The sequence below is a fragment of the Astatotilapia calliptera genome, chromosome 1 (assembly GCF_964374335.1).
Source record: "Astatotilapia calliptera chromosome 1, fAstCal68.1, whole genome shotgun sequence".
NCBI lineage: Eukaryota > Metazoa > Chordata > Actinopteri > Cichliformes > Cichlidae > Astatotilapia > Astatotilapia calliptera.
This window is the reverse complement of record NC_137422.1, coordinates 12,654,632-12,670,597: the sequence shown is the minus strand read 5'-3', so window position 1 is coordinate 12,670,597 and position 15,966 is coordinate 12,654,632. Positions and strand designations below refer to the sequence as shown.

The following is a 15,966-nucleotide window of genomic DNA, read 5'->3' as shown; positions in this document are numbered from 1 at the left end:
AGTAACGTATTCTGAATACTTTGGATTAGTTAATATATTATCTTGCTTTTTACAACTACATGAATGTGCTATTGCTGTGTGATTTATTACTTTTACTGAAGGTTACTCACCATACCAACACCAACTAGATTTTTAAATCTTAATATAAATGAGTAACAGTAGGGTGGACATTAGGTAAGGCTGCACTTTTTGCAGCGATCTCATATAGAAAACTATTCCGCGTGAATATAAAACAGGTCCTCGGCTCCGAATCGTAAAGGCATGAAGCCGTAAAGGGACCTCTGGCTCATACGTCGGGTTCCGTGTCGGGCTCGTAGCTGAAAACTAGCTTTACTTTGTTGTCTGGGTCAACTTTGCATATATATATTATATATTTACATGCTTCTATCTCCCGTTTCTGGTCAGATTGAGACACAGACATGAGAGCCTCTTAATGCGTGTTTTGTTTGGGTTTCCACCGGTGTGGACACCAAAAATATAGAGTTCATAGCCTTATGAAACAGGAAAATACCGCTGTGTAATCCATTCATTTCAACAAAGTAACTGTATTCTAAAAACCACCTTTTAAAACGGTAACTGTAACGGAATACAGTTACTCATATTTTGTATTTTAAATATGTAATGGCGGTACATGTATTCCGTTACTCCCCAACACTGAGTATACATGGGCAGCATGAAGCCTTCTTTGTCTTTAATGAGCTATCAAACCGCTCATAATGTGTTGCTATACCTTTTCTTATATGCTGGAATATTACCTCCACCTTTCATGATTGATTATTTTGTTTTTTATTTATATCTAAAACCCTTGATGTATTAATCTGTATATAAAAAACTGTCACTAAGGTGAAAATGTTCCACTTGCCTTCTAGTGGTATTCATGGTTTAACACTTTTGTCATGGCTGTGTGCAGGCAGGCAGGGAGGAAGGACCCAAAATGCAGGACTCGGAGGCAGATGTAAACTCAAAACACGCAGCTTTATTGCTGGGCAGAAAAGGAACATAAACTTAACTAAACTAAGAATACAGAAATAAACTAAGCAGACAGGCTTGCAGACGGAACACACAGTTAACTTGAGGGTAGAAGACGTTAACGACGCGACACCGAGTAGGGGAAGACACAGACACTAAATACAAGAGGTGAACGGAGCGAAGAGGAAACAGCTGGGAGACACAGCTGACGCGGACTACACTGACGAGACAGGGAGAGCACAAAGCTGAACGCACTGACATAGGACACAGACCTACAAAATAAAACAGGAAGCACACGACAGACAGAGACACAGACGCAGACTTATAAGCAGACATAATGACATCATGGACAGACGGGGGACATGGACGGAGGGACCAGGACAGGCACAGAACAGAAACCTAACAAAATGGCGAATAATATTGGAATACCTAATCAGAATAACAAAAGCATAAAGAAACACAAAACACTGAGTCAACAGGCTCAGGACCACCACAACTTTAAAGTCTAACTTTTTGCTGTATAATAATTGAAGTTACAGCTGGTTGTATTTTGCATAGTGTTTGTGGCTTCATAGTGTAGTGGTTTACACACAACATAAGGTCCCTGGTTTGAGAAGGGGGAACACATCACATTAAGGTTTGCATCTGGTGCAAAATCAAACACGCGAAACCTTGTGAATAAGTGATCAGCTGAAAGTAGCTTTTTATATTTCGGGTTTTGCATAGTTTGCATATCCTTTATCAGCCTTATCTTTACTCTGAAATGTCAGTAATGTACAAAATTTTGTTTTTGTTGAAAGCAGATGGACTTCCTCTGCTTTCCACAGCAATTGACTGACGCAGCATGTGCGTCTGGTTCACCTCTCACTGAGTCATATATATTGTTTTATCACTGTCGAATCATTGTGAACAATTTCAGTAGTTTGTGACTGCCAATGCAATCTTAAAAATTTCCCAATGATCAGTTTGGCTGTTTTTTCAGCGTTGCGATAAATCTCACACCATTTAACCTCTGAACAAAACTGTGTGAGATGATTAATAAACGTATTAGCTATACAGTAAATAAAAAGGGAGGGGGCAGAACTCAGATAATTTAGTGCCTGCTAAAGCATTTGAGGAGTATCTGCGCTGCTTATAATCGGAAATCACCGCTGGATACTTAGCTTGTGGTAACAAATGATCTAATGTACTTGCTGCGTTTCCACTTCAATTTCAAAGGGTTTTTTCCCACCATGATAAGCAAATCAGTCCGCTTTTGTTTTTGCTGTAGTAAGCAAACTGCAAGCAACACTGAACAAGGTTTCAGAAGCGCACTTTAACAAATCTTGACTTAAAATTGAAACATTGAGATCTGCAGTAAGCAACAGCTAAGTGTTACAGGATTTTAATAGTTAAAATACCACTATGTTACTTGTTTCAACAATAGAATAGAATAGAATAGCCCTTTATTGTCATTGTATATGTACAATGACATTATGGGTGCACCACACCAACTGTGCAAGAGTTAAAAAAAAGTATAAATAGTAAAGGCATCAGGAACAAATAGCAAACAGAAGAGATACATACCTTATAGAGAAATATACATAAATTAGAAGAATATGTACAAAACACTCGAAGGGATCACGATGCAGAGCAGCTTATTTATTTTGGGGGTGGTGTTAATTACCCTCTGCAGAACCTTCCTGTTCTCAGTAGTGGCCCCTTGCGTACCAAACACCCAGGCAGTAGGAGCGCCTGAGGAGCCTAGGTAGAAGGCCAGCAGTAGCTTCTTATCCAGGTTATTCTTCCTGAGGACACGGAGGAAGTGCAGCTGCTGTTGGGCCTTCTTTACAAGGGTGTTGTGGGTTCAGGTGAGGTCATTGCAGATGTGGGTGCCCAGAAACCTAAAGGTGGAGACGGATTTCACCCGTTCCCCATTTATAATCAGAGGGGAGTGGACCTGTCTGTGCCTCCTGTAGTCCATTATGAGTTATCTTATTTTACGGACTTTCAACTTCAGGTTATTTTCTGAGGACGTTCTCTACCTCCGCACTGTACGCTGTCTCTTCTCCATCAGAGATGAGCTCAACCATGGTGGTGTCATTGGCATAATTGATGATGACGTTGGTTGGTTGGGTTGGTGTACAGACATATGTGTACAAGGCGTAAAGTAGGGGGATCTGAAGGTGGTCCAGTTTGGTGGTGAGGATGTCTGGGATTATGGTGTTGAACACTGAGCTGTAGTCCACGAATAGCATCCTCACGTAGTTCTTCCTGTTCTCCAGATGGCTCAGCGCTCTGTGAACGGTGATGATGATGGCATCCCTCGTGGACTGATTTGCTCAGAAGCAAACTGGCGGGGGCCGAGAGAGGGGGGTAGACAGTCTGTGGTGACAGTCTCAAACTAAGCAAAGAAGGTGTTGAGCTCCTTCTGCGATTTTGAGGTTGGGGGTTTATGTCCTAAATCTGCTTTACTTTGTTTTATACAGATCGGTACCAGGTGAGTGCAAAGAACCATGACATAAAACTGCATATTTAGATTATATGCATTCATATTATATCTCCTTATCCACCTGCAGCAGTCAGTTCCAGTTAGGCAATAGTGCTCTAAGTATTTTTCCCTGTGGATTTACCTCATTAGAAATATCTTTCTCTTCACTTAACGTATAAAAAGTGAAATGAAACAGAACTAAATTTGTTCAAATGCATTAGTGACCCGACATTATGCACATTTTATGATGAGAGTTAATGGTAGACTTTACAGCTTTGTTAGTCACTGAGGCCCACAGTGGAGCAGCCCATTGATTCTCCCTGGTGCTCTATTGATCCGGGATGTTTTCCTTCCACTGCAGCCTGCTAATCGCAGGTCTATTAGGAAGACGGGCTGAGGAACTACTGTAAATCCACCACTGCCAGCATACGATGGTTGTTTAAGCTCTTATGAGTGATCATTGCCCATTTCTGTTGGTTTTAATGGTGAGTCCTAAATCATTGCTTTCAGTAATGAGTATTCAGTGTCGCTGGGTAACATTTGAAAGCTAGCATGTGAAGATATAGATGTGGACGAGAAAAATGATGACGTGTTTTTAATTTTACTAATTGCTATCAAAGGTCTTAAAGGTTGTAAATATTAAAATGGATTACTCCCTGTGATCTAAAGTAAATGAAAGCTACACCCGCTTTTAAAGGCATGCTGAGTGTCAGTAGTATGGGAAGAGCAGGAAAACCTCCTGTTCATGCTCATGTGACATCTACCAACAAACAGTGCATATAGGGTTCCTGTTCAATAAGTGAACTTACAGCTCGCAGCAAGCGGAGACTTGTGCAATTTTTCTGGAGGTTTTTCAAACATCACCTTTTTATCAGCGAGATGTTAGAGCGGGTCAGAATCACAGCTGGGAGGCTCAGAGGTTTTTTATTTTTCCACTTGTATTTTTGGTCTGAATGCTGGGACGTGAATGTGGCCATTTTTCTCACCGATAACCTCTGCCAAGGCTGCTCAGCTGGTGAGCTAACCTTTCCTGATGAGCTGTTGGTGTATTACAGACGTGGAGCATGGGGCAGAAGAGCGGGACACCACATCCTACTGAAGTCAGTGCCAGAAGTTAAAGGACACTAGGCATACAGAACAATATATTGCTTAACGCTGTGAAAACTGAAAGTAGTCCTCATGATGCTCGATTGGTTTGTTAAATCTTTCTTTTATGATCAAGTTTACAGTTAGGGCTGGATCAGGAGACCCTGAATCCTCCCATTTTTTTATGCTAAAATAGACCTCGGCTGCTGAGGGTTTCCCATGATGCACTGAGTGTTTCTACTTCTTCTTTTCTTACCCATTTTCAATCACTGTGTGCTTAAACATCACTCTGCATTCAGTCACCAGCTATTATTAATCTCTGGCTCTCATCCACAGTGTTTCTTCGTCCCATCTTCCTCCCCTCACCACCAACCTGTCGAGGCAGATGGTCGCCCCTTCCTGAGCCTGGTTCTGCTGAAGGTTTCTACCTGTTAAAAAGACCTTTTTCCTTTCCATTATCACCAAAGTGCTTGCTCATAGCGGGTCACCTGATTGTTGGGGTTTTTGCTCTATAATTGTAAAGTCTTTACCTCACAATATAAGTGCCCTGAGGCTCTGTTGTTGTGATTTGGCCTATATAAATAAAAACCGAACCGAACTGAATAGAATTATTATTGTTTGATTTACAATCCACTGAGGAGATGTACAGAGGCAAAATAACTGTATCTCCTAATTAGTGCTCAGTAACATATAAATAAAATCCGTGAATTTTACTCAACAAAGCTGGAGCTCAAACTGGCCCACCATGAGTCATTACTGTAATCACATTACATTCTAATGCATTAACGTTCTAAATTCTGTTCTAAGGTAATCCCATTACTATAGTCAAACTTTAATGTGATTGCATAAGTTCTTCAATTCAAACGGCGTGTAGCCATTTGTAGCTAGAATCTGATTTTTAGTTTTATTTGTTTTTTGGTAACATTTTGTGTTCATTTTTAAACACTATAAGTTAGATCCAGTTTGTGTCCTCATTAGAGTGATTTGTGTGTAGGACCATAACCTAAGATTTATATTGTCAACTGGTGGTTATACGAGGCCATGTTACAGTGTAATGCAAAAGTAATGTGACAAGTAGTGTAACAAATTACTTTCCTCGGGTGCAAACAATCTATGTAGTATATATTGATATATACTACATGTAAATCATTACTTCTTTGAGTAACAACCTGACAGTGTTAACCACATGGCAGGTCTAGTTACATATCTCAGATGAGCGAGGGGAAGCTCAGCAAACAGCTGCTGGCTACAGCTGCCTGTGTCGGCATCCGCCTGTCAGTCACAGTGGTCATGCCACTAATTGAGTTTCAACAAAACAAAACACATTAGTCACAAAGGTTTAAATTAGCTACAGTACCAGGCTATAAATACATTTACATGCACTGTAAGGTTAGTCATTTTAAAATGGGAGACACTTTTGGAGCTTCAAGCGATCCTAAGTGGCCTATTGTTCTTAACTGCTAGACCAAAAGGATGTTATGATTTAGAATGAGAGTTTTTTCTCTCATTGTTAGATTAAACTACCCTACAAGACCATAAGCAGTGCAGAAAATGTTCGCTAAAGTAAAAAAAAAGAACCACAACAACAGCAAGCTATAAGCCCAACAGAAAATAATGCTGGTAATGTTGAAGGCTAAAGAAGGCTAAGGAGGCTAAACCTCAGGTTGTCATATTAAATGCCATATCACTATCAACAAATCATGTTCTTGGTGAATAACTCTTGGAAATTAGTCTAAATTTCAAAGGAAAAATGCATCCATTTACAAGCAAACACTTCACCAGAGGACCATAAACATACTGCTGCATTCTGCGCCTTGCTTCAGTTCACAATGGGTCATTTCTTATAATGAATTGTTAAATTATCTGGAGTGTTTTCTTGTCAAATAGGAAATGGTAATGATGATGACAAAAGAACAACAACAGCATAAAACAAGTTGTATCTTGCCCTGCAGCCAACAGCAGTGGTTTTTTCTCTCTGGTACACACACACACACACACACACACACACACACACACACACACACACACACACACACACACACACACACACACACTTCCCAAGTTGATAATCAGGCATTTATTCCATAAACAATGCTGGAACTGACTTGGGATTTGCCTAACAATGTCTCATTACTAGTGTATGAGCTTCTTTTTTTTCCTTGAGCTAATGCAATTCGTCAAGGAGAGCAGATGAGGGAGGGAGCGAGGGTGCTGGAGAATGAGGGGCGGGGGTGGAGCGAGGGGAGGAGGACAAAAACACTTATTAATTTGCACGAAATGGAATTAGCAGCGGGGAGTTAGAAGCAGCAGAGTTTCTAATTTTACCCTTGCCCCTGTGCGCTGATGGTAAATGGAGATTTGTCACACTCCACTTGGCTAGCTCCCCAGCTTGATGAGCTGTCTCTCTTGCAAGCGCCCTGCTCAATCTCTAGCATTAGCCACAATGCCAGCGCTCACATCACCGCCGCAGCACCACAGAGTCGTTGGGGAGTGGGTGGAAGTGTCATAAGATGCCACATTGCACTGGTGACACTGAATAAAAAGGATGAAAGAGGCAAGGGGGCTTGTGAACATTTTGTCCTTTGCATCTTTTCTGCAATTATAGTTTGGATGGATGGGAAGATAAATATGTGGTTGCATTGAATCAATAGACGGAAGAGGTGGGAGGCAAACGATTTAAAGACGATAATGGTAAACATGTTGTGTTGTCGTACAGTCGCATTGCTGAGAAACATGCAGAACCAGTGACATCAAAAACACAAATCTAGGTCTAAGTATTTATATAGAAGGGGCACGTACATAATATTGATTTGCTGTCTATAATTGAATAGTTAGATTGCAGGGATGAGCGTTCCCTTTAAAGGACCCTTTTTACATTAGCACAAACATGGAGACATTTCATGGCTAAACAAACAGCATTTTACCATGCAACACAATTAATCATTGTGAGCTTGTGTATTAGCTGTTTAGTAGTGAGGTAACTATTTGAATCATCTACTCATCAGTTAGCCTAGTGGTTGGAGACCACAACACTGCTGTGTGCGAGGAACCTGTGATTTTGTTGCCTTTGAAATGGTTGCTGCAAACATGGGGACCAGTTTCTGTCTTAAAAGTGCCATTGCGTCATTGAGACAGTGATAAAACAGCAATAAGACAGAGTCAGTCTGCTATCAGCTTGCAATTGAATGGGGCCAATTTGACAATTACAGGCTATTTGTTTGTGATACTGTAAAATGGGCTTCAACTGTGATAAACTGGCAAAAATCGCAAACCTGTTAGCGTTTACTTACACAGATATTCACATTAAACAACCAGTTGGCAGTCAAATTAGTTAAGTCCTCTACATCAAAGTGATGGGTTGCAGATGAGTTGTTCCGTCTAAGCAAACAGGCCCAGACTGATTGCAAGGTCTGTCTGTGTTTATAAATTGGACAGCAGGTATTTGCAAAACTTTACCAGTCTGTCTGAGAGTGACTGCAGTCAGTCTGAGCTGGGCCATGATTGTTTGAGCCATTAAGTAAAAATATCAAGCATGCAGTATGCATGTATGATTTTTAATAATGTGACATTTTAACAAACATAACATCCATACCTTCTTAATCCATGACAGCTGGCCTCTATCCCGGCCGTCATAGGGGAAGAGGCTGGGTACAACACAGAGACACACAACCATTCAGAATCAATTTAGAATCACCCAACCCAATATCACTGCAAAGCGTGTAATAGACAAACCCATACACTGTCTCCATTTCACGCTTTGCCCCTAAAATGTGAAATGTGCACACATGCAGAAGTTACAGCAGGGGGAGATATTTTATTTTAAGCCTACATAAAAATAACACAGGAAAGTGTTTAAACAGACATGCATATAAATATTAGCTGCCTCGCTTAATCGTCATTTTGCTCAATACCGACTTTGTGGCTAGATTATCTCCCCCTGCTGGTAATGCAACTAATACGTGTTTGTCCTTTTCACGATTTGGAGATGGAAAGCGTGAAAAGGACACGGTTGGCCGGCATGTCTATTCCACATTTTGCCGTGTTGGATCATCAGTTAAACAAACATGCTTGTCTTTGTCTTAAACTTTGTCTGTGCCAATAAAGGAAGAAAAAAACTGACCTAAAATGTCATCAGCATAAGTGCATCGAGTCATAAACACCAGGAATCGATCGGCAAAGCATTCAAAGAAATACCTCAGTCCCAGGTAGCATTGTTCTCTGGCTTTTGGTATTTCAATAAACAAATCAGAGAAGAAAACATGCACATCCACATTGTTGAAAATCAGCCTTCTTCACAAGAAATATTCAAATCTTTTGTCAGGTTGGAGAATACACAGTGCAACCTCAGTTTATCTTGTGATTTTTTCGTTATCTTCTAACTTAGAATAATATAATTTTTCAGACAGCATCACTCGAATCTAATGGATGGACGAACAGGCTGACAGTTATTCATCGGCACACCGCCAAATTCCAATAATGCAATCCACGGGCACCCACAGAGCAGCAAGCATGACAAACAACATGCTGTTAAACAGGAGCGCCGATCAATAACACACTCCACACCACACACTCAGTGTTCCCTGGTGACAGCATACAGGAGAAAATAGCCTCCTAACACCTCGCCCACCCTGCAGCCCTGGCTCATGGGTCTGTTTTTCCCAGAGTTCAGAGGGCACAGTCACTGATGATTCTGATAACAAGAGCTGAGCTCTGCTCAGATGAAGTGCTGCCTCTCCTCCTTCTCCCGTGCCTTTGATACATTGATATCTGTGATGATGTGATCAACCGTTGGCAATCCGCGATGCAGTTTGGAAGCTGTTATTATCTTTCAAATACCTCCTTCCATCTCAAGCAAATCTGTGTTTAAAATGTGTTTATTGATTTTGGTCTGCCTGCCAATATTTGGCTCTTTGTTACCACACTCCTTCGCATCTGCACCAGCTTATGCTAAGAAAGAAAAGAGAGAGAGATAGGGGGGGGGGAGGGGGAGAGCAGGGGTGGATAACAATGTCATACAGTGCTTTAATTGGAAGAGCGGGTGTGTTTATCTTCTGGATGTATTTCTTTTTTTCCATGGATATGGTTTGTTTATCCATTTGCCAAAGTTCCTCAAAGCCTGGGTCAGGTCAGTCTGGCTGCAAGGCCACATCCCTCACTGATTAAAAGGAAACCACACACACACACACACACACATACAGACACAAATGTACACATACACACTGTGCCTGCAGCTCTTTCCTGGCGATAAGGATCCCGATGTGTCTGACAGCGAGGCTGACTGCAGAGTGTGAGGGAATTAGAGGGATTAGGGGGTTATAGAGTAGCGTGATAGCCTCTGGGATGACGGAGGGATTAGCCCGATTATCTCACTCTCTCTCTCCCAGCCAGGCAGGCCTAGTCTGGAACTGAAAGCTGCCAGATGTGGCACCTACAGATAGAGAGAGGAGGAAACAACCTGAGGGAAGAGAGAAGGAGGAGGGAAAAAGAGGAGCACGAGAGGTAACGAAGGAAGGAGAGAGGGGAAACAGTGATGGGGAAGCGCAATAAAGATAGTCGGTAAAAAGGGGAGAATGAGGAACAGGGAGGGAAAGAGGAGGAAATTGCGTGGGGAGTGACAGGCAAGGTAATGATAGTGGAGAAAAAAAGAGGGAAGGGGGACGAGATAGGAGGCAGAACTCCCTGTTGGCTTGGCTTCACTCTCATTCCCTCCAGTGCACACCGACTCCCTGCTCGGCTTAATATGGGATTTCATCAAGGTGGTGCTTAGACCAGCTTTACATTTTAATTTGGGGATTTCGCTGGCAGTTTTCGTCCATACCGGGGGCTGTGTACAGTATGTCATCCTCTGTTTGTGCATTGCTAATCAGCAGGAGTATGATTCTGGGCCACACTTTGTACCACTGTCAACTTATTGTCTACTGTTTGGCAAATAGCAATTGTCTGGCATTCATTCATGTGCAGAGTAACTTAATCTCCTGTGACTGCACGCTGCACATTTTTAAGAATATGATTTAACTTGAGAGTGAAGCAGTGAGAGCATTCAGAAGATGTGTAGAAAAACATAGATTTTATGTCCTCGTGCATTAAGTTCTCACTTCACATGTATTAATGACTCAAACCCAGCATAAAAAGTGGTTAGAGCATTTAAAAAAATCCATGAGATCTTTAAATGTCGCTGTAAGTTCACGTGAAACTACTCTCCATTTTCACATTGCTAAAACACACTGTGGTCTATTGTAATTTACCTCATTGTACTTCCATGTGTCTGTAATACCAAAAGCAGTCTGTGTGACAATAAATGTAAGAGGTGCTGCAATAATTAGGTGAGTATCTGATCAGCTAGCCTACGCTAAATTCATACCAGTTACCTTCTAACTGCAGCTTCTTCAGTTAATTTTTGATGCTTGTTTTGAGAGCAACAGTAAACTGATTTAATTAAGATTTGGAGCACTGGTTGAATAAAACATGCAATTGTGAATGAATTTCCTGATAAATGTGACATGGCGACTGCACACAAATAAAGCCAGTAACCCCCTGGGACTAACACCATGCACACTGTGACACTTTTTTTTAGTTTTCTGACACACGTTGGACCTTAGTGAGCGTTTCCATCAATTTTGTGTCAGTCATTAGTACAGGTGGCTCGTCTGGCCTCAGCTGACTCTGTGCTTGATGTAGCCTTTACAAAAGTACACTACAATCATGATGGCAGCTACTTTATTTCATTTAAAGTAATAATATAGTCAAATGTTACTTTTAACTTTAAGCTCTTCAGCTGAAATCCAGACGCTTATGTGGAGTAATCATGTTTACCGAATGCTAGATCATTCGTTGCTGTATATTTATTGTGATTCGGTGATCTCGTTCTGGTGCAGGCTTTAAAGTGGGAAATAAATTCATGATCTCTCTGTAATAACACCCAGTGTGTATGTAAAGAAGCACTGAGTCAATGACTCATAAAGTTGCATTGCTTAAGTAGAGTATTAAAAAGCTCCTCCCCACCTGGCAGTGCTGTTAGGGTGAATGACTTTTCTGGCAGTAACTGTGTAAATGACAACACATAATCCTTGTACAGAAGATCTATATTAGATTATATTAGATCTGACAAACCTCGTGTTTTTATCTGTTCTAAAGTCACCAGAATTAAACTGCTTTATGAGCTCAGATGCTCACATGGGACAATCTAAGACTTTAACTCATTGCACAGTCAGTGTGTTAACTGATAAAATAGAAATGTCTCATTATTTGTTGGTGAAAACAATCAATAGTTGCAGTCGCCTGTTTTGGTTTGTGTGCAGAAAATTAGATGCAAGCTCTAAATATGTTGATTGATTGCAGAGATGCGTATATTGGAAGCATAGGTGCTTTCAAAAATCATCCTCACTGACTTTCTACATTAAGGACAAAAAGAGCGCATCCTGGGTGCCGTTGTATTTTTTTTTCAATTTGTAAAAAATATTACAGTTTGTAAAACAAACACTGAAGACATTAATGAGGTTCTTAAAAGTTCAGGAAGCCCCAGGAAATGAGGTTATGCTGTTTGCTGCTGAGCTCCTGCAGTGTTATACAGTAGGGCTGCCACGATTTGTCGACTAGTCACGATTACGTCGACTATCAAAATCGTCGACGACTGATTTAATAGTCGACGCGTCGTTTGAAGCTTTGTAAGATCACAAAAGACGCAGGAATAAGTGGCAGGATTTAAGAGTGTAATAACGGACTGAAACAGAAGATGGCAGCATTGCATGTACAAGGATGCCAGCTACCGTTAAACCCCGAAGAAGAAGAAGAAGAAGCAGCTGTGTCCCAGAATTCATAGCGCGGCCCAGCGCAGTTTCCAACAATGGCGGCAGCTAGTTAGTTTTAATGTTACTCTTATTATTCTTTCTGGGTCACAAAATAAACGTTTAACATATTTTCAGGCGAGAATGTAGCTGTGTAAACCTCAAATATCTGCTCAGTTTATCAGGACACCACATATTTTCAAAAGCGCTCCAACGTTTTTGGAGACATCTGTTACCCACTAGCTCGTTAGCGAGCCGGGGGCTAGGTCACTAGCGCCGTGAGAACACCGGACTCCCGGCAAATCGTTTTCAAACCCACCGCCATCTTTCGCTACTCAGGTTAAATATATATGAGTCACTTAGATAACTTAAAATGTTATTGTTTGGCTTTTTTTTTAGTATTTTATTTGTTCCTGAGTAAATCAGTTTGTCTGAGATTAAAGTTATAGTTTTTACACAGCTGAATAAACGTCAAGCAGACAGCTGATTATCAGAAGTGTGAGATGCTGGAGAATATACTCCAGTGTCCTGTTATATTTTAGATAGCAAGGAGTTTATTAAACTTCACCGAAACAATCTGCAAATTTCATTAAAATTTAATAAACTATCTTGTCTTTATTTTTAGTTAGCACAGACCTTAAACACTTAAAGCTGTAAGCTAATGATAGTTATATAAGAGCAGATGCTGCTGGTGCAATAAGCTGTAGTTTTACGTCCAATGGATGATGATCTGATTAGTCGACTAATCGCAAAAATAATCGGTGACTAGTCGACTATCAAAATAATCGTTTGTGGCAGCCCTATTATACAGTATGTCTGCTGCCCATAATGAGCTCATTAGCAAGTCAACTCAAAGTATGGACAGTCTTTCTATCATGTTGCTCGGTCGTTTTCTTTAAAAACTGAAACTGGTTTGCATTTGTCCGAAGCCGGGTTAGTTGATGTATGTTTTTGGGGGGTTTTTTTGTCTTTCAGTGAAAAACATTAAATGGTCTCCCCGTATCTGTACGTGCGAGCTTTGTGTTCACACTGAAATGCCTCACACAGCAGCACAAGTGAGCTGCTAATTTACTGCAGCTACTAAACTGCTGCTAACTCGCTCTGACAATTACAGTGTTGTAAAAACACCACAAAGCTTGTGAATTATTGCATCAACTACTGACAAGCAGGACTCAAAAAACAAGTTCAATATGACTCGTGGATGTTCATGTTGTTAAGCTCTCCTTCAAATGACCTTTCAGTCAGATAAGTCACTTTTGAGATGAGTCATATTTTATGTCAGCAGAATACAGTTAGAGTTTGGTGTCTAGGCTCTGAACTCAGTCCCTACAAATATGATGCACGCAAAGGTTTGGCAGTGAGAAGTAAATATCCTCAAACATCCTGTGCTGGAGTAAGAAAAAAACTTTTAAATGTATTTATTTTGTTTATTTTTTTGTAAATTCCTGTCATACCATACAAACATATTTTTTTAACCTTCCCAAATTAAATTAGACTGTCAGTTGAATATGAAAAAAAAAAACCCCACTCTGACTTCATGCTCCAAGGATCTCTGTTGTGCTGGAGAGATGTCAGCTGAAATTAAACAAGTGCTTGACTGCACTTTCATTTAATACCGCTTTATACCACCAGGTGGTGCATCGAGTGCTCTTTTGGTTTACCAAGTGAGTCATTACATGTGCTTTCATCTTTGCAGCGGTAGTGTGGGAAGAAGACAAGCCTCTTGAGGAAATGGGGGTAGCTAAAAAGCAAAGCATCAATATTTAGACAGCAACACACCTGAAAGCATCTCAGCACAGCCATAGATAAAATGCTGCCTCCCGGTGGTGGAAGTTTTGAAGGTAGCCTAATTTAACCTGTTGCTGTAGCTTTAACCTGAACAAACAGATGTGTTGTCACCTATTAGTTGCCTTATAAGCACTTTAGCAGCTGAATAAGCAATCAAAGATAATTCAGACCTCTGGGTCCAGGTCTAACTCTCAGCTTGTCACTCAGTTGAGGCAGCAGAGGCGCTGTGAACAAAGCCAACAAGCACAGATTCCTCGACGCACACGAGGTCGTTTGATCATTTAAAGCAGCGCACATCTGATCTGGATTTTTTTTTTTAAACCGGGTGAGCACTGTGCGTCTGCATATGAAGTGGTTTGAATTATGAGAGACTTGCAAGACAGTATTGAGCATTAAATTAGGGAATAATGAAGCTTGTGTAATAATGTTTTACTACTCAAACAAATCAATGTGTTGCCCTGACAGAGATTTGATATTTAATAGTTTGCAGGGAGAGCCTGTAAACAAACAACATTTACATTATAGAGGTTTTGACATCTTTACTAAGATGATTAAAAAGTTTAGATGTGAGAATTATTTAGTTTTTTTTTATTTATAAATGTTTTATTCTACTCCTTAATAATGCAAAGATGACCATATTTAACTATATCTTGTTGTATATTGAATAACATACTAAAGTGTTCTTGCCTGGGCTGTTATTCTGAAAATCTCACCTTATTCATGCAACAAAAGGTACAGCAGGACATCGCCGTGACTATTTTTAAGGCCTGTTTTCTTTTCTTTTCTTTCTTTCTTTCTTTTTTTTTTTTTTTGTTCTCAGCACGTCTTCTGTTTCACAACCCCAGTGGTGGCTTACATGCCCTAAATATGCTGACAGGGAAACTGAACCGTTATATCTTATACAAAAGCCCACAAACCCAAAAGCCACAAGTAGCAGCCTCTCTAAACCGAGCTCTCTCCTCCTCCTCGCCTTCCTCCTCCTGCACTGAAACAATCCATGCTTCAAACGTATCTACCGGAATCGTTTTAAGGAGGAGTCTGCACTTTGCAGCCCTTTTGCACCTCCGAAGCAAACGTTAAAGTCTTCTTATCTTTTCTTTTAGTCTCTCATTGTGTTACAGGGCTTGTTTCAGAACGGATGTCTGACGTAGAAACTGTAACACCGCATGCAGTTGTGGGTTACTGTATCTACACAGGATGTGCCGACAGAGTTGCTTGAAGGTTCTTTTGCGGTGAAGTGGATAGATTGTTTCCGTGCAGTGTGTGTGTGTGTGTGTGTGTGAGCAAGTCTGTGCTCTGTAAACAAGATTTGCTTCTGCCCTCAAACCATGGCCGACAGAGTCCTCCTATGTGTATGAGGCTACACAGTTTTTTTTTCCATGGGTTATTGGGTATGGTGAGTTGTCATGGCAACTGGTGAGACGTTGTTCACAACGATTCTTTTCCTCTTTCTTCTTAATAAAAGAAGAAGCAGGATGTAAATTGACTCCCCCTACCAGACAAACTAAATCAGATGAATGTAAGTGGAACTAGTTATAAATGAGGGGGTTCTCGCTTATCCTCAAAGCAGACGTCTCCCACACAAACATAATGAGCAGAACCTGCGAACAAATATCTATTTTCCTGCCGATTTGTGCGCTTATGTTACATTGGATCTACTCAACAACTGAGTGCAAAAAAACCCCAAAAACCTAGGAAAGCCACAAATTACTGCACAGTAAGGTGGTACATTTCCATTTATTTTTGGGTCTATCTTCTGTTTTGGAGCGTTCCATTTCCTCGAAGCAAACTTTCGTCCTCTAAATGGCACAAACGTATCGATTATAAGCAGCGCTGAGCGCCAAACACGTTTGCTCTCTCCTCAAACAT

The 15,966-nt window shown here is 40.8% G+C and overlaps 1 long non-coding RNA gene across 1 annotated transcript; it reads left to right on the top strand.

The window, feature by feature from the left end:
- The first annotated feature begins 4,138 nt into the window (after positions 1-4,138).
- On the top strand, positions 4,139-5,128 carry LOC145431959 (uncharacterized). The gene is made up of 2 exons (XR_013912300.1): positions 4,139-4,539; positions 4,862-5,128. It is a non-coding gene; the product is annotated as an uncharacterized LOC145431959 (long non-coding RNA).
- The last annotated feature ends 10,838 nt before the right edge of the window (positions 5,129-15,966 follow it).